The following is an 18951-nucleotide window of genomic DNA, read 5'->3' as shown; positions in this document are numbered from 1 at the left end:
TACACACCCATTTAAAGCATGGGAACAACTAAAACCTTGTTGGTCCTGAAACTAACCGCTTTATTGTATTCATCTGCACACAGTTTCAATTATTGTCATAGGAAAGCACTGTTGGCGGCTCCCACAGTGTCCAGATATAGTGCCAGAGTGTCACTAGTCACTAGGGAAGACACCCATGAGTCTTAAATTCAACACCCAGTGCCAAGCCCAGTGCTAGGGGAGGATAAATCCCCCCGGTTTTCGGCTGTGGAACAGTGGAACTGTGTTTGTCTGGTGTGATCGAGCTCCATCCAATACTTCTTGGAAGAGTAGGTGGAAATTGCAATCCAGAATTAATCATCCCACATGTTTGGGGGAACGGGGTGGGGTGGGGGGTGGGGGGGGGGGGGCATTATAATCCCTCTAACTGAAGCTTGCCATTCTGACCTTAGCTGACATGTGTCTGTGACTGTGTCCCGTTGTATTGGTCAGTGCTACTAGAGATTGTATAAAACCTGTATCAACAACGAGGGCTGAATTGTAGTAACAAAGGGCGCTGACAAAATTGTTGTGATGACCATGCCGAGTCGAGGTGTAGGGTGCTAGAGGCTGGACAATAGGAGCAGTTTGGCTCTCAGGTCAAGGTAGTGAGCAGATCAAGTGAGAGGTCCTCCGGGGGTTGGCTCCGAGTTCTGCCTCCTGGGTTGAAGTGATTGTTTCTTCCCTGGCAGGGTACGGTCCATGCAAAGGTTTAGCCAGCCCCTTCTGTCCAGCCCTCTGGGAGCTTGGACCATGACAGTGAAACTCCACCCATGTATCCAAATATAGACAGCGAGGGTACGGTGCTGAACCGTGGTGTCTGGATCGTTCTAAAAAGTCAGTAGCATCTGAGCAATGTAGCGGCCTCATGGAGCAGCAGTGTTCTCTCTCAGAACTGTTAATACAAATTCCTTTTACTGTGTTTTTGTGCCAAAGAGCATTTCAGTTTGTGAAGCACAGTAAACACTCAATTATTCAACACTGCACTGGGAAAAAATAATAATAATAAAAACAAGCTGGGCTGAGAATGTTTGACGCATACGTCAAGAAATGAAGGGCCGTGGGGGACCCCTTGTATTAATGAGCAAGGGGCTTAAACTCTGCATTGCGCAATCCAACGCAGGCTTCAGGAGAGGACTTGCTAATGCAACGATGCATATACAAAAGACATTTTATACCGGCGGGATCCGGGACCATCAATATTCCCCGACATTGTTTTCTAATCTTCGCCAAATTCGCAACGTGAATTAATTTCACTGGGACCCGACGCATGTTTGGATTCCTAATGATGTATGAACTATCTTGCTTTCGTTTGGAAGCAGAACAAGGGACTGGAGCACGTTTCAAAAAAAGGCAATTAGTGGGGAGGCGACAAGACTGGATCCAAAGCCAAGCGCACAGTAATAACCTCAGGAGTCTGAAGCCTTTCCCGGTGTGTCCCACGCTCTGTTTACCCACAATAGTCCATCTGCACACAATTCATAAACCTGTCTGAGACCACTGGGTGTGAAGAGGTGATCTCCATGTTTTCCTCTTCTATTGTTTTCACATCTACATCTTAGTTCCTCTGCACTGTGCCACTTTTGATATAAGGAATATAATTATTCTCATTTCTCCTGAAACAAAAAAATTAAAATCTCTCTTATGCTTCTACTCCCACCCTTTGTTTCCTGCCCAGAAATTCTCCCATGGCCTTATCCTCATACATCTAATTCCTCTATATTGCATTCCACCTCCCCTTTATAGCTGTCATTCCCCAGTGCCTTTTCTTCCCATTCTGGTCCCTTCATCCTATTGTTTTTCATTTTTCTATCTCAGCCCAGGCTCTTGATTCTAAAGGAAAATGGCCGAGAGCAGCACTCCTTCTGGAGAGAGGATGAATACGCTCAGCTCTTCTTGTTCCGTGTAAAAAAGCGAGCCCTGACGTTATCTGACACAAGTATTTAGTGATAGAGCAACACACTGAAAACTGTATCTACTGCTCGTTTGTTCCCTGACCAGGGAGTTTGTCAAAGTGTTTTCGCACCCAGATGTGGTTAATCTTAAACATGTAAAACTCACATCTGGTCGAAGTGTAAGAGGTGGACAATTCCTGACTTGCAGTTGAGATATTTGCATGAGTGAGATAAATGTAGTATTCCTAATATATTATAATTATTATTAATATTATTATTATTATTATTATTATTATTATTATTAGTATTATTATTATCATTCCTGTTCCTACTGGAAGTGGAACAATACCAATGTTTAAGTTCCAATTTTGATACTGTACCATGAGCATCAACTGATGTCTTATATTAATAAATAATTACAATTTAAAATGAGTTGTCCACATTTGTAGTCGATTTAAACATGTTTTTTTAAAATACATGTTTCCATTTCCATGCATTAAAACCTATATACACCAACACGAACTCACTCATTTGGTCATGGGATGATCAACCAATCAGATGACAGATAAAAGCAAGTATTGGGTGGGGGATAAGGGGATAAGGGAGGGAAAACAAAAGTTGGTTGGAGTTTGTGGACATTTGTAAATTGTCTAAAGGTGTTTAACCTGTTTTCCTACTGTATTCTGCATGCACTTCTATTTCAGAGTGAAGTTTTGTCCCATGAATTACAGATGAACATTGAAGCAGTGGAAACACACTGGAAGTCAGGGTTGACTTTTTTTTCTGTATCCCCTGTTTTTGCTAAATTTTCTCCCCACTGATTAGTCCTCTCCAACTCCATCCATCAGTGAGCTTTGAAATGTGGAGGCCAACACATTCGTCTTCTTAGAAAATTGAGGTTTGATGACTCTTGCTGCTAAAGCAACACCACTGAACAGCTTAATACACCAGTGTTGAATGCAAATTGCCCAGATTCGTCACATCAGCTGCCAGACACCTGTGCTAGCTAGCAGTGATGGAGACTTGGGGGCTGGCCTACACCGAGAGTGAGGCCAGTTGTGCTCTGTAGGATTTACAGTCTTTGGCAACTGAGGCATCACTTGTATGAGAACCTTCTGTCTCCAGGAGGTAGGGTCAGTGTGTAGATTCCCTGCCCGAGTGTCTTGGTTTTGGACGTATGTGTGATCTGTGTAGTGTTTCACACTGTAATACTGTTATATCGTTTTAGCTACATGACATGAGCAATAGCTGGATAGTTAGCTACATCATGCAAGTGAACTCAAATATAATAATAAATTATATTCACTATTTGTGTACGTTCAATCACACAGCTGAGATGAAGTAGAGACTGTTACCATGGCGACATATACAACCAACAGCAGGCTTTATCGTTTCTGGCTGAGCTAGCATTGTCTGCCAAACAACACAGCTTTTATAACACGGGGGGTGTTCGCTGTGACACATTTTTACTGCCATTCATAACAAACACAAACAGGGTACACTACGCGCTGGGGTATGAATCCTAACGTTTCTGGACATTTTTAGCTGTGGGTGAATGTTTGATTTAGGCTTTCTGTCCTGTCGGTTCAACAAGATCTCCAAACATGAATATGTTTTACAAATAAAAATATCTCTCCTGGGATATTTGGCAATACAGTATAGCACCTACTTTACAAAAGAAAACCCTCTATTTGACTTAGATGACACATGAACCTAAAGTATTGTAATAAACGTAATATGTTTGTGTTATTTATTATTATTATTATTATTATTATTATTATTATTATTATTTTAAACATTTATTTATTTGTTAATTAATGGATTTATTTATTTTAGTTTAGTTTAGTTGCATATTTACTATTTACTTGTTTGTTTTTGTCTTTTGTTTTGTCTTTTCAATCTCTCCAGACTGATTCAAAGTTATTTTCTGTTGCCATAAAAGGCTCCCATCCACTGGTGGCGCTGTTTCACTGAATCCACTCAAACTCTCTGTTACAGACTTGAAGAAGAGCTACACAGACAGTGCTGTAATCTGTTAGTGATAGTGTTAAAGAACACATTTTAAAAAAGCTGCTGTTTGGAGCTTACAGAGAGGTTTAGTGACATGTTTTGGTTTAGGGATAGATTTAGGTTTAAAGTTAAGTTGAGGGTTAGGGTTAAGTGCAGAGTATGGATTAAGGGTTGTTTTAAGGCTAGTTTTAACACTGGGTTAATTCACATGAAATTCACACAAATATATTTAGTACAAATATTAAACATGATAATTATATTAAATACACATTATATGAATCCCGTGAAGAGTCATTCATTCATGTATGTATGAAACCACTCTGTTTGCTTTGATATTGACTGGTCTCTCCATGTAAATCCACATTTAATTCAGCATTCACAACATTATAGACTAGGCACTGAGCTGTAGGTGCCATCACATGATGTAATCTGAAAGCAGCAGAATAAAACAGTTGGGTGGTGAGAAAGAGCTGTGGTGTGTGATCAGGCTGGAGGTTTTTAAAGCTCTTTTATAAATGTAAGAACTTGACCGAATGTTTCCTGCCCTCCAGGAACAGTTATACGCTTTACACAGTGGCATATTAAGCATTTAGGGCACTATTAACTCGCACTATTAATTTGGTGATAAAAGAGATAGGGACAGGGCAGTGAAGTATATAATACAGCCTCAGGATCCACATCACATCACTGTCAGGTTAAAGAACCTCTCCAGATTGGGAATTTCTTTGTGGAAATGAGGATAAAACATGTTTATATGTAATGGTCATTAAGCAATTTTGCGACAACTCTACTGGTCCGTTCTTCAAGAAACCTTCACACAGGGTAAAGAACAGAAGTGAAGTCGAATGCATTACAAAACACAGCTCCCAGGAATCAAACAATGTAGCATAGCATAGAAATATTACAGCTATCTGCCCTGCTCCTTTTAGTGCTGTAAGTGGTATGTTTGTGAGATCTTGTTAGATATTCTGCCAAAAACAATGTGCAAATCTTTGGACACCAAACACGTCTTCGGGAAAGAGAAACATAGTGTGAATTAGATTTTTGATTGCTTTGAACTCGACCTCCTATAAACCCAGATGTGCTTACACAAGGTGTGTGTGGACACGAGGGAAGTAAAGCAGTGAGGCAGCGTGTATGTATGATAAAGTGCATTACTGCGACGATACCATTTATCAAGCCCTGTAGCACCGCTCCAGGCCTCTTTCAACCACTCCCCTCCTTATTTATCAAGCAGAGAAGAGGCAAGTGCTAACAGAGTGCCTTCTTCAATCTGAAGCGGCGCTACATCATTCGTACAGTGCTGTTCCACTATAAGTCCCAACATTTGAAGACACCTCCCCTAATGAGGGGTTTCAGTGAGTCACAGCTTGAATGATCTGTACCAATAAGGATGAAAGGGAACGGGACAACCTGGAGCACCATGACTAGAGGGGTTTGAATCCCACTGGTGTGGGATTTACCTTTATTTACCTGCATTACCTTTATGATCATTATGATCTAAGATCGAGCAACACCATTAGTACTTGACATCTCTAATCTGCATGCGGCTTCTATGAAATCCTCACCGCAATGTTCCTGAGACATAACTGGCCCAGTTCCTAATCCAAATCCCAAGAAACAATTTTGAGAATATGTTGAAAACCTGTCTGTAATCTACTGGAGGCTGCCCAAATGAAACAGAAGCAAATGGGGGATAACATTGGGCAAATCTGCCCAAACAGTGTTGCTCTACTGAAAAAAGGATGTTGAACAGCATCAGCTTGCATGAAACATGGCATGTTTTATTTGCAGATCACACCTAAATCTCCCACCCGGCAGAAGTGCCTGATCCTATGCCGCCTGCCCTTGGCTGGGGTTGAGTTTTGGAGGTCCTCGCTCTGTTCATTCTGCTGGAAGAAGAAGCAAATTGCACTCAGCAGCTAAGGAGCATGGGCGATGCTTTCCAAACAGCTGGAGCTAGAGCTGCCAACCTCACTCTTTTTAAGCCAAATCATCTCTCTACCCCCTAGCCCTCTCACACTGTCTCTCTCTCTCGCTTTATCAACCTCCCTCTCCCATTTCCAGTGACCTGGCTGGCACTTCTCCTGCTGACACTACTTCATCTGGGCTCGGTGTGTTTTCCCCGGCCCTATCGCACCTGAAAGGAAAGGCAAAGATGCCTCCCTTAATTCAAGCTCATGTTAACTACAGGCGCTAACGTATCCGGACGACCTTCAAAAGTCATGTCGCGAGCAGTCATTTAACAGAGCCAAACTGCGTTTGTCTTCTGCTAGAGGGAAGAGAGGGAGGGGAAGGGAGAGAGAGAGGGAGGGTGAGGCAGGAAAGGAAAAAAGGAGAAAGGAAAAAAGTGATCTACAGCACATTTTGTACTGCAATACCTTAGCTGACTTCTTCCCAATCTTGCTGGCAATTTGCCTTTCAAATGAGCCACAGTTCTGAGCTGTGACACCCCAGACTAGCATAGCCATGTGTGGCGCTTATTGCCCCATGGCCCCCAGAGGTTCTGCCTAATTATAAAATGCATAAAACATATTGAAAATGCCACAGAGACAATGGAAGAAATGTGGAATTTAGCCCTGACATTTACATGTTCATCTTGCATAATTCAGGTGTCTTTATATTTACCCTTACCACCCTGGAGAGGATCCTGCAGAGAAGCTAGCAAGTGTCTAGAATTTATTAGCGTGTAATTGGGAAGAGGCACCTCCATCCTGCCCTTTGCGTTCATGCCTGCCCTGCTCTGTGGCTCTTCATGGCTTTGTGGGTGAGCTGAAGGCAAACAGGCAGCACAAAGTGTCCTGCAGGACCTCAGAATCTCCTGGAGGGAGCTGGCAATCTTAGGATGTGTTTGAAACAGAAGGTAGCAACCTCAGTGCCTTGCTGCCTTTGCTGTCTTCTAAAGCAGTACCTTAGAAGGAAGCATTTTTATATGAAGCTAAATGTGTGGTGTGTGCAACACATTTCATAGGCAGCAATATGCCATGATGTTGCTAGGATACTGATATGTTAATATGAAGTAGAAAGAACAATTACAACTTTGGAGATGTCATAATATTCCTCCACTCTCAGGGTACAGCCTCCAATGGAAGATGCCATTGGAGCTAATTGATCAGATAATGGTCATCAGCTGACTCAGATGTTCTGTGCATTGGTGGGTTGGCAGAAGACCTGCTGATACATAAGCTCTGAAGGATTAGGAGCTCTTAACTGCATCCAGGGCCCACAAGCTGCTCCCCAACCTGAAGGTTTTGTACCTAATTTTATCCACGCCCATGTAAACACAGCAAGTACCATCTGGACTGTGCTCAGTTTGGCAAAAACAACCGCCACCACGAAGTGTGTGGAAGAGTGTGGAGTCGAGAAACCGTTTGTAAACAGCCTGTCATCTTGGTATTAACCTATGTGTTATCGAGTAGATCTTTCAAAGCCTTGCCGGAGGCGTCATATATATTTTTAAAAGGCCTCCTAAAACCCATTGGTACACGAAGCAGATTCATTTTGTGGAAAACTAAGGAAGATACAGGACATCTGCTCAACTTTTCTTCAGAGGAAGGAACTACGATCAGGTAGTTCTTGAACAAACTACTCCCGTTCATCCCAAAAATACTGGCTGAAGATACATTGCTCAAGAAATCACAGTTGTAGGTCATGACAGCCCAGTGCTTGGAACGTTCCACACCCCTCTGGTCCATGCTTAGCATTGAGCATGGTGACTGTATATGCAGGTACTTATTCAGCGCTTCACTGATTACAAGAAATGTCTATGACCATTTAGACAGTGTATACCACACCATGGGAAGTGTAGAACCTACGCGGAGTCGAGAAGTAACTTATTAAGAGCCGATCTCCTATCTTGGTTTTAATTTCTGTGTAAGAGGACAGATCTTTCAGAGCATCGCCTGAAGATTCATATATATTTTAAAAGCCTCCTAAACCCATTAATATGTGCAGCACAAGTTTCATCTGGAGGAACCTATTATTAAAGAATCAGTCATAACCCAGTCATGGATTCCAGCCATTTTCATTCTGTGAAGCCCTCAAATTAGCATCCGCCTGTGAGTCAGTGAGACTGAAACCTCTCTGAGATTCTTCGACAGAGAAGTAATTGTTATCATAATGCAATCAAGCCTGTTTCTTGCTGGGTTTACAGTGGCAGTGACAAAGTCACACCGACGCAGTGTTCTCACAGTGCGCTGAGGCTGTTGTTGATGATGATGTTTTTCTTTTTTTTTTTTTTTTTTGTTTTGTTTTTTGTTTTTTTCAGAATTCAAGATCTGCATCAGCCTGCTGATTTGGATTGTACAGGGAATAAAACATGGGCACAACAAAGTGAAAACATATTTTGATCTGGGGATAGTTGAGTCACTCTACAAAGCAGTTCGGGTTGATTTGAGCTACGCATCACGGAGTTGTTACACCAAACGTCTTACATCAAACCGTCACTCGAGAGTGTTCTGTATTTCTAAATGATCTACTCTACATACCCTACATCTTCTCCCCAAAGAATGACAGCAAGGATTTCAAAGATGGAGGGAAAGAAATCCAGAATGTTGAGGTAAATACGGTGCTAATTAAAAACATTCGGCGTCTAACCATCTGGACCAGTAGGTGTGAGAGGTACCACGGTTTAAAAGGTGTGAGGTTGTCTCATGGTATGGATTTTGCCCTAACTGGGAGATGCTGTAAAATTGGCTAATTAAAAAACACAACACAGATAAACACATCATGAACAACTTAAACCATTCTAACACACAGTGATAGAACATATCCGATGTGAAATGCTAACTCTGTCTACACTGACCCATGTTTTTAGCAGTGGGTGAATGCATGAGGTGAGTCTATTTTTGCATCTTACTTCCTGCAGCCTGCCACTAGAACCAGCCGGTGTGAAAGCAATAGTGTCACATATCAAAACGCCATGTTGGAGCAGGTTATAACTTTGCAATGTGTCACTGTGTTCACTCTCATTCTGTTCTTTTTCAACATTAACTCTGGATAAGATGAGGAAGGATAAATCAGCTTGTACATCCTTCCCACTGCAGCATGTATGAGGCCTTTATGAGACACGGGTGACAATATTAGTTTGTCAATTAGTTAGGCAATATTAGTTCAGGTGAGGGGTAGAAAGAGATATTAAAGTCGACATATTCTCACTCTTCTCCATAGTGGAACAAAGTTGCTTTGTTCAAAACGCCACAGCAGTGTTCTCCCTGTGTTCAGAACGCTCGCTTTCAGCACCGGTTCCTTTAAATGATAATGAGCCGCTCGCTGTTCACCCCGACCCCGAGCGCACAGCAGTGAGGAGCAAGGAGCTCTGGTTTTTAGCCGTTTTTACTCTTTTCTCTTTCATCTCCCTCCCTCTACCTTTGTCTCCCAATTTTATTTGAACCTGTGGGGCTCACAGGTGCCCCCTAAAACACATCAAACAGTTAGCATTCTCCTCCAAGTGTGTTCAGCTCCAATGGTGTTTGAAACAAAGAATAAGATCATGCCTTCACCCAGTGTGACTGTCGGAGTCTGGCTAGTGGATGAAATTAATGAGCGATGGCGAACACTGTGTGAAAATTGCAGTGTCTGTATGTGGTAATCACTGAGGCAGAGTTTCTGAGTGACCGAGACCTTATCGGGCTTGATGCACTGTGGGCTGATATTGCTGTACCTTGGTTGCTGATGAGTTTACCCATCTATTATTGCCAATCAAGTCAGGAAGAGCTGTGGCTCAGCTGGAGGGCTTGATTGAGCTTAATCTGCAGTAAGAGAAGCAGCTGCATAGCCATTACTACTTCAACTAGTTTTTTTTCAGCTTCCTCAAACTCAGTGACCTCTCCAGCTGTCGTCCAGCTCTCGGTGCTCTGCCTCTAAAATGGGATTTAAACTGAGCGAATAAAATTAGAGCAGGTCAGCATAAGTTTCCATCCTGGCTGCGGCAGGCGGGTTGTTTGGACGTTGCTTGATGAGAGGAGGAGGGCAGTTTTGAGCCGAACTCCCACACTCGACAGGGCAGTGGGGATTTACTCAGACACAGCTCTGATAGGCACAGTGACCAGATCTCCGGGCTGGCTGAGCTCCACCATGGTTTTTTTCCACTTATTTGAGAGACTGAAGCGAGGAGATGGAGACCCGGGGGTGTGAGATTCTTTTGTTCCTCCAGAACAGAACCGGTCGTTGAGCGGGAACACGTCCCATCCTGCAAGGCTTGCATCACATCGTTACAGCTCGGGCCTTGTTTATGGCATTTCGAGTGTCAGGAGTGATATAGATTGAAGGCAGCAAAGCAGAACATGAAAAGCCGCCTTTTTCTGGGCCAAACTTTTAATGAGGGCCTGGCATTATGCACCGCCAACCTCTGCGTGTGAATATTTCATGGGTGGTTTCTTCACACCCAGGAGATAATTAAACCTCAGCGAGATTTGGCAGGTGATCGTTTTTTTGGGGGATAAGATGTGTGATAAATAAACGAAAGGAAGTGTGAAGGAACATTAAAAGAGATGTGCTAATTGCTAATTAGAACATGTAAGCGTGGCTAGTTAATCAGCTGCAACTATTACGTAGGCGTGAGAGTACATTAATGTGGAAGGGATCAGCCACACCTATCTAGCTAACTATCAAAGGCTCGCGGTATATCACAATCTGAGGACCATAACTTTACACATGCTCATATTAGGGACGTGTCTTCCAGCTGGTGGTCCCCACAGTGTAAATCCTTACATTTTAAGGTGAAGACGTTTTAAGCTTGGGTTAGGAGTTAGGGTTAGGTTCATGGTGGGACCCCGTTGTAATTATTATCCTTGAAACTTCAGATTCTGTCCTTGCCTTTGACATTCTGCTTTCTTTGGCTGCAACTTTTTACACGTCTTTCATATCCTTCCTTGCTTATTTTTGCATTTCCTTCCTCATTTTCTTCCTCACTGCTTTCCTCACACCCTCAGAACTAGACTTCCCAAAACTGGCTCATATTCCTCATCACTTCTGTTACGCTTAGTGCACTTCTGGAATCTCCTCAATCACCTTATAATCTGATATTGATAATCTACTCTGTCCCTGGGAGGAGGTACCACCAAAAACTATTTTTCACAAGGCAATAAAATATATCATTTTTATAATAATTTAAATACTTTTGTTAGACTTTTTATTGTGAAATTAACTGCACCAAATATCATTTAATATAAATATACTACTAGTAAGGGCGGCACGGTGGCGCAGGTGGTAGTGTCGCAGTCACACAGCTCCAGGGACGTGGAGGTTGTGGGTTCGATTCCCGCTCCGGGTGACTGTCTGTGAGGAGTTGGTGTGTTCTCCCCGTGTCCGCGTGGGTTTCCTCCAGGTGCTCCGGTTTCCTCCCACAGTCCAAAAACACACGTTGGTAGGTGGATTGGCGACTCAAAAGTGAATGTGTGTGTGTCTGTGTTGCCCTGTGAAGGACTGGCGCCCCCTCCAGGGTGTATTCCTGCCTTGCGCCCAATGATTCCAGGTAGGCTCTGGACCCACCGTGACCCTGAATTGGATAAGGGTTACAGACAATGAATGAATGAATATTACTAATATTCGGATACCAATAAATAAACAAACAAAAATAAAACAATGATGTACAAATGGTGTTTTTTTTTTTATTTATAGTTTTTGTTGGCATAAAAATCTAATGTAATGGACACCCAGTTTAATAAACCAAATCATGTCCATTAGAGTCTGTTTGACACACAAATATATATATTTTTTAACCTGAGTTTGCCTTCTTTGAGTAGAATCCTGGAACAGATATAACAGAGACATTTTCTGTATTTCTTGGCATTGTCAGCCATTGTGTTGATTCCAAGCCTCAACACAAGGGTACAATAGAATTCAGGAGAATGTCTTTTGTTACAATGGAGCAATGAACCTTATGACTCTGCCATCTAGTGTTTTGGAGGGTGCAATGCTTTCATATACATTAAACTGAACTATCATCAACTGTCCACAAGCGTGGATGCCATGTATGAAAGGGATCTGTAATGTCCCCACAATTTACACAAAAAAAAGATTTTCTGTTTGAGGATGCTTTCCTTGATCTAGCGATGAGGTAAAGCAGGTGTGTTTTTTTTTTTGTTTGTTTTTGATTAAGGCAGATTACTAAACAGCTCAGGCAGGCGAGGTGCAATCCAGATGTTCTTCAGAGTCAACAAAGAAGAGACGAAGACGAAAAGCCACGCTAACAAACGAAAACAGGAGCATATGGATAATTAATGCTCATCAAAACGGCCTTTGTTTTCGCCCACCGACCTGATAATTAAGAAATCACCATTTGTCGGCAGAAAACGAGACGGTGCTCGCACGGCCCAGCTGCTTTATGACGTGAGGCAGGGAAGTTCTCGCTATCAGGGGATCCATGATCTCTTATTGTGCCTCTGTCCAGCTGTTCCATCTCCACGAGCACATTGCAGGGTGTAATCGCTTATACATCGCTTCAGTAAAAAGGCGGTGAAGGAAGGGTGGGGGTGGGGTGAGATGGAGAGGGAGAAGCAGGGGAAGAAATACACCCGTGAAAATGACCCGAGCTGCTTATTACATTAACACTGCTCCATGAAAATCCATTTGCATATTGCTTGGATTCTTTATTAGCCAGGAGGCTAACCTAGGTCCTGGTGGTCCGGCGGCCAGCCTTTCGCCGGGAGTTTGTTGCCAAAAGCTGTGCAAACTCATTTGGTAATGGAGGAAGAAGTGGTCTCCCTGTGCAAATACAACACTCCCACACACATACACACTAACACACACATACACTCTCTCTCTCTGTATCCTCACACTCTATCTTCTCTCTCTCTCACACACACACACCTATGTACCACTCTCAGCTCTAATGAGGGGCTGAGGCTCGGGAACACAGCAGACCCTCCTGCACCCTGGGACCAGGTCCAGCCTCGTTACCATGGTCACGCCGTATAGGCAAACAATTATCTCAAGTTGGCGCTCGTATAATACACGATGCTTCATGAGGCTTTTAGCAGCCCGCTTTGTTTAACCTGCTTCTTAAACTACACGTGTCTCTAGAATACCAGGGTTAATTCTGTTAAAAAACAATGACAATGAGCTATTTTTACAACGAGATGAGAACTAAACAAAATGATAATCTGAAAACAAGAAAAAAGACTATATATTTTGCACTTTTCCATCAACAACAAAAAAAAAACTGAAAGATGATGTGAAAGACTGATAAACGACACATTACTTCTCTTTTGAAAACAGAAAATATCACAAGGAAATAAAGACAGAAAAATGCTCCGTCTGTTTGCTGATGTCACAATAGGGATAGTAAAGAAGAGTCAACTCCCAAAGAATCGATTCTTCAAGCATCTGGGATTTGCTCATATCAACTGTGGGACAATGAATCATAGATTTGAATCTCTTAGAGTCGACTCAGGCTCGGTTTGCGACTGCTGCAGTTCACTTTGAACTGTTAATGTTAAATAAATACACAATGTATTTGAAGAGAAATAGTGCCCATGCTCCACCATAGTTTTGGAGTTTAATATGTTTCTAAATGTGATCATTTCTCAGCTACTGGTTACACAATTTATTATAAATAATACACCGGAAATAGTAAAACATTTAAAAATGCAAGACTAAAATTAGGCTTTTAATTTTATTTTCGTATAAAATAAAATTATAATAAATAAATAATTAAGACTAGTAAGTCAAAATCAGCTGCCATCTTTAACACTGTATCCCACACTTGGCATTGAGCATGGGACATTAGTCTCGAGTTTGTTGCTGATGATTATTTCTGAATCACTAACTCCACACCATCTCATCCCAAAGGGACTGGACGGAGCTAACCACAGAGAGTGTGGTTTATAGCTTGGCCTTGCTCATGGTGAAGCACAATGACCTGTGTCATTGCTTTACCTCAGCACTTTTATTTATTTATTTCCCTTTTTTATTTTGAACAGAGACGATGCACAGCTTACAAGAATCTCAGAAGAGAAAATGTGCTTTGCGCCAGAGTTATCTAATGAGTTGGTTTCCATCTGGAGTTCATGTTATTTCTATTCAGATACACGCTGTGTGTAAACAACTGATACCTGCCAGCACTGTGTGGGTCTTGCATTTGAATTCACTAATTGTACGAGGTGTCTGCAAACCATTGGCCTGCGTTTTTCACAGGTGAGTATCTGAGTGTCAGCGCTAGCCCACAAACAAGGCTGAAAATTTCCCAGTCAGCCTCATTCCAAAAGCCCAGCGCAGACCAGCACCTCCTATACATCAGCTAAACAATGGCAGTCGGGCTCCTGGAAGCCAGGGGTCTCCTAAAAATAAATAATGTTCATGAATAAATGATGTTTCAGCCTAAACCTGGCTTACTCCCACAGCTGGGAGGGACACAACACGACACTATTTAATGTTTCCGCTCCGACACACTCGGCCTGGCTCAGGAAGGGATTTACAGTAAAGTCAGGTGCGTTGGAGTCTCCAGAACGGAGCAGAGACGACCAGGTCTAATCCAACAAGACCTAAGGCCTGGGTCCCCTACAGCAAGTGTGTGTGTGAGTGACTGAGTGAATTTATGGAATTTATCTACACGTGTGAGTGTGTGAGTGACTGGGTGAATTTATGGAATTCATCAACAAGTGTGAGTGTGTGAGTGACTGGGTTAATTTATGGAATTTATCCACACGTGTGTGTGTGTGTGTGTGTGTGTGAGTGACTGGGTGAATTTATTAAATGTATCCACACGTGTGTGAGTGACTGGGTGAATTTATGAAATTTATCCACAAGTGTGAGTGACTAGGTGAATTTATGGAATTTGTCCACGTGTGTGTGTGTGAGTGACTGAGTGAATTTATGAAACTTATCCACAAGTGTGAGTGTGTGAGTGACTGGGTGAATTTATAGAATTTATCCACATGTGTGAGTGTGTGAGTGACTGGATTAATTTATGGAATTTATCCACACGTGTGAGTGTGTGAGTGACTGAGTGAATTTATGGAATGTATCCACAATTGTGAGTGTGTGAGTGACTGAGTGAATTTATGGAATTTATCCACAAGTGTGAGTGTGTGAGTGACTAAGTGAATTTATGGAATTTATCCACACGTGTGAGTGACTGAGTGAATTTATGGAATTTATCCACACGTGTGAGTGTGTGAGTGACTGAGTGAATTTATGGAATTTATCCACACGTGTGAGTGTGTGAGTGACTGAGTGATTTTATGGAATTTATCCACACGTGTGAGTGACTAATTGAATTTATGGAATTTATCCACAAGTGTGAGTGTGTGACTGACTGAGTGAATTTATGGAATGTATCCACAATTGTGAGTGTGTGAGTGACTAAGTGAATTTATGGAATTTATCCACACGTGTGAGTGTGTGAGTGACTGAGTGAATTTATGAAATTTATCCACAATTGTGAGTGTGTGAGTGACTGGGTTAATTTATGGAATTTATCCACACGTGTGAGTGTGTGAGTGACTGAGTGAATTTATGGAATTTATCCACACGTGTGAGTGACTGAGTGAATTTATGGAATTTATCCACAAGTGTGAGTGTGTGAGTGACTGAGTGAATTTATGGAATGTATCTACACATGTGAGTGTGTGAGTGACTAAGTGAATTTATGGAATTTATCTACATGTGTGAGTGTGTGAGTGACTGAGTGAATTTATGGAATTTATCCACAAGTGTGAGTGTGTGAGTGACTGAGTGAATTTATGGAATTTATCTACATGTGTGAGTGTGTGAGTGACTGAGTGAATTTTTGGAATGTATCCACAAGTGTGAGTGTGTGAGTGACTGAGTGAATTTTTGGAATGTATCCACAAGTGTGAGTGTGTGAGTGACTGGGTATATTCATGAAATGGCTTAATTTATGGAATTTATAGTTATTAAAGTGTGTGTGTGTGTCCAAACCCAGTGATTATGTCCAGCTTCCAATGAGGTCATCATTTTAAAAGCCATGTGTCAGCCGGGGGATATAAAGACCCCAAGCACAATGTGTGAAATGATAATCATTGATATCTACTAGAGAGGCCATTGGAACTCAAGGACTCAATTCTTAGCCACTTTACAAGGGCTTTAACAGAGCCGCACTTTTCCTCCAATAACACAGTGAATATATTCATCCTCTAAAACACGACGGTACGCTGGAGTCCGCAGAGACCGCACGAATGAAATTACTCTGGCACAAGAAAAGAAAAAAATTCATAGACTCTTAAACTTCTGCACCTGAGCTGAGAAACCGGAGAATTGTCTCTTTAACAGGAGAGAGAGCGGGGGGCTTGTTAGGAGGCGGATTCTGAAAGTGCCCACTCTCCTGTGCTCTAATGTTTAAAGGTGAGTTTTAATGGATTGTGTAATTGATCCAGTTCATTTCCATTGTTCCCTGCGGCTCTGCGCACAGTTCTGAGGTCAGCGCTCATCCACTGGAGTTCCGGCTGCACCCCGAGGCATCGATGAGCTTCCGTACTCGATCCGGGTCGTCTCTGTTCACCTGCAGCGGTCATTCCAGAGGTGTAGGCCCAGCACATTGACCTGACTTTGTCTCTGTGGCTGAAGGTTTGTAAATATCTGTTTGTCCAGCATTTATTCTGAAAAGGGGAGTGTTAATGTGGGGTTTGTTCCTTATTTTACAGTGGGAAGGCTTTAGACTGTATTGGAACATTGCTGTGAGGATTTGATGGCAGTTATTTCAGGGCGCTGCCATCAGTTCGGTGTTTTCACTAGGACTGTTTTCAGCAGTGGCGGTGGCTCACACTTCCTCCTCCTTCCACTCCCACAGGTGAATATGAAATGATGCGGCACGTCATGGATATTCAGAAAATGCTGCATTCACATTCAAGCATCACTATCACCAGAGAAGTCTCTCTCTCTCTCTCTCTCTCTCTCTCTCTCACACACACACTTACACACAATGGAACAGTATTTCCTACTAGAAGCGCTGAAAGCCGGTCATTTCAACTTAAAAGCCCCATGTATTCATATAATATTGTAGAAGCGGTGGGGTGGAGGGTGGTGGGATTTACAAGTTAAATGAAAAAAAAAAAAAAAAAGAAATAAATAGAAGTTCTTCTGTGGTTTCATACTACTTTTTTGTTATATACTGAAATTCTGAAATATATTATGATATAAATTTCATATCCATATCGCCCAGCTCCATATACGACCGCTACAGTGAAAAGCTCCAGCTGTATTCGAGATGTAACTTGAATGTATTGTGTGGAAAGTCTGAGGAGGATGATTTCCTGAGCAGCGCCGGTGCGCTGGACACAGAGACTGCGTGTGTTTGTATAGACAGCTGTCCTTTTGTCCAGGCTCAGGTCTCTGCTGCTTTTGAATTCCTGCTGGAGACGGGGAGGACAGAGAAAGGGGAGGATGCTCTGAAAGAAGAGCTGGATCAATATCAAGATGTAACACAAAGGCAGACCTTCAACCTATGCCTTTATGACCGGCAAACACACACACACACATATACACACATACACACACTATGTAGCTGAGCAATAGCTGCTATTGACTGGCGCTGTAGTTCACTTGTTTACAAGCATACCCCTGTGTGTGTGTGTGTGTGTCCCACAGCTTGTTGTCACCACCATGCCTCACACAGTTGTCACCCATTCATTTGCGTGCTCCTATTGCTGAGTGGGTGTCTGGATAATAGAAAGTGGCAGCAGCAGAGAGATAGCCCAGGCCCCTATGCACATGGGGTAATGGGTGAAGACAGATGTAGCACTGTGAGACCGCGAGCTTGTCCAACACTCAATAAATCCAGCTCAGATTGGTGAGAGGTCCGTTACCCTCCAGCACCGGACCAAACTTCCCTTAAAGATCGCTCTTCAGAACGACCTGACCGAAGACATTAGGCCTCCGCTGACTTAAGCTGAAACAACACCAGCCTCTCGACGCTCTGTGACTTTTGTGGACGTTCCTGATGCTTAACCTCACTTGTGGTCTTACCCTGAGTCTCTTACTGGTGACCCTGCCTGCCTGAGCTGGGAGCTGAACCTAGCCCCTGAGGAGGGCAGCGCGGTTAGAAACAACATGACCAAGATACATTCTGCTCACGTGTTGTTTATGAAACCAATGCATGTGAATTGAAACACTGGATGTGCTTCTCTACCTCAGGCATAGGTGTTAGAGACATTAGAGACTGCTCTATTGACTAATGCATGAGCGGCCTGCAGAGTCCAGGGGTGCCATAGATATCTCCAGAGGAAAGACACAAAGCATCAAAGCGAAGATGTCTCTAATTTTCTCATAGACAACAAGGGGTATATTTGCACTCTCATACGTCAGCAACGGACAGTTCTTTAGTTAGTGTGCAGTTGAGTGCAGTTGGTGGCCGGGGCTCTAGAGATAGTGGGCAGGTTTGTGCAGTTCCAGTTTTGCGCTTCAGTTCCCTCCATGTACCCTCTGTACCTTCCTCAGCGAGCAGCGAGATGGACCCTCCTGTGAGGAGTGAATAACGTGAATATTAATGAGGACACATCGATGGGTGACAGAGATAATTGAGGTCAGTGTCCTGTCAGAGATGTGTCTCTGTTTTCATATGAAGGACACTCTGCTCGACTTGTAGGAGGGTGGTAGAGGTGAAAATTCATCAACCCATTTATTCATCCATTCATTGTCTCTAAGGGCTTCACTGTGTTCAGGGTCACAGGGTCAGGCACCTTAAATGTTTGAGTAGCCGGAAAACACAGAAACAGCCAATTACAGGGCAATGCACAAACACACACACACACACACACACACACACACACACACACACACACACACACACACACACACACCTGTGGACAGGTTCACACACACACACACACACACACACCTGTGGACAGGTTCACACACTCACACAGTCACTCACACACTCACACCTGTGGACAGTTTCACACACTCACACCTGTGTACAGTTTCACACAATCACCCAGGCACTCACACACTCACACCTGTGGACAGTTTCACACAATCACCCAGTCACTCACACACTCACACCTGTGTACAGTTTCACACACTCACCCAGTCACTCACACACTCACACCTGTGGACAGTTTCACACACT

General features: G+C 42.9%; 1 protein-coding gene across 1 annotated transcript in view; it reads right to left on the bottom strand.

Annotated features, from left to right (window-relative positions):
* Positions 1-18951, bottom strand: part of brinp2 (bone morphogenetic protein/retinoic acid inducible neural-specific 2) — a 174806-nt gene that overhangs the window by 109933 nt on the left and 45922 nt on the right. The gene's annotated exons all lie outside the window — the stretch shown is intronic.

Source organism: Hoplias malabaricus, chromosome 9 (assembly GCF_029633855.1).
Source record: "Hoplias malabaricus isolate fHopMal1 chromosome 9, fHopMal1.hap1, whole genome shotgun sequence".
Lineage (NCBI taxonomy): Eukaryota > Metazoa > Chordata > Actinopteri > Characiformes > Erythrinidae > Hoplias > Hoplias malabaricus.
The sequence above is the reverse complement of the archived record's forward strand: the minus strand, read 5'-3'. Positions and strand labels throughout refer to the sequence as shown.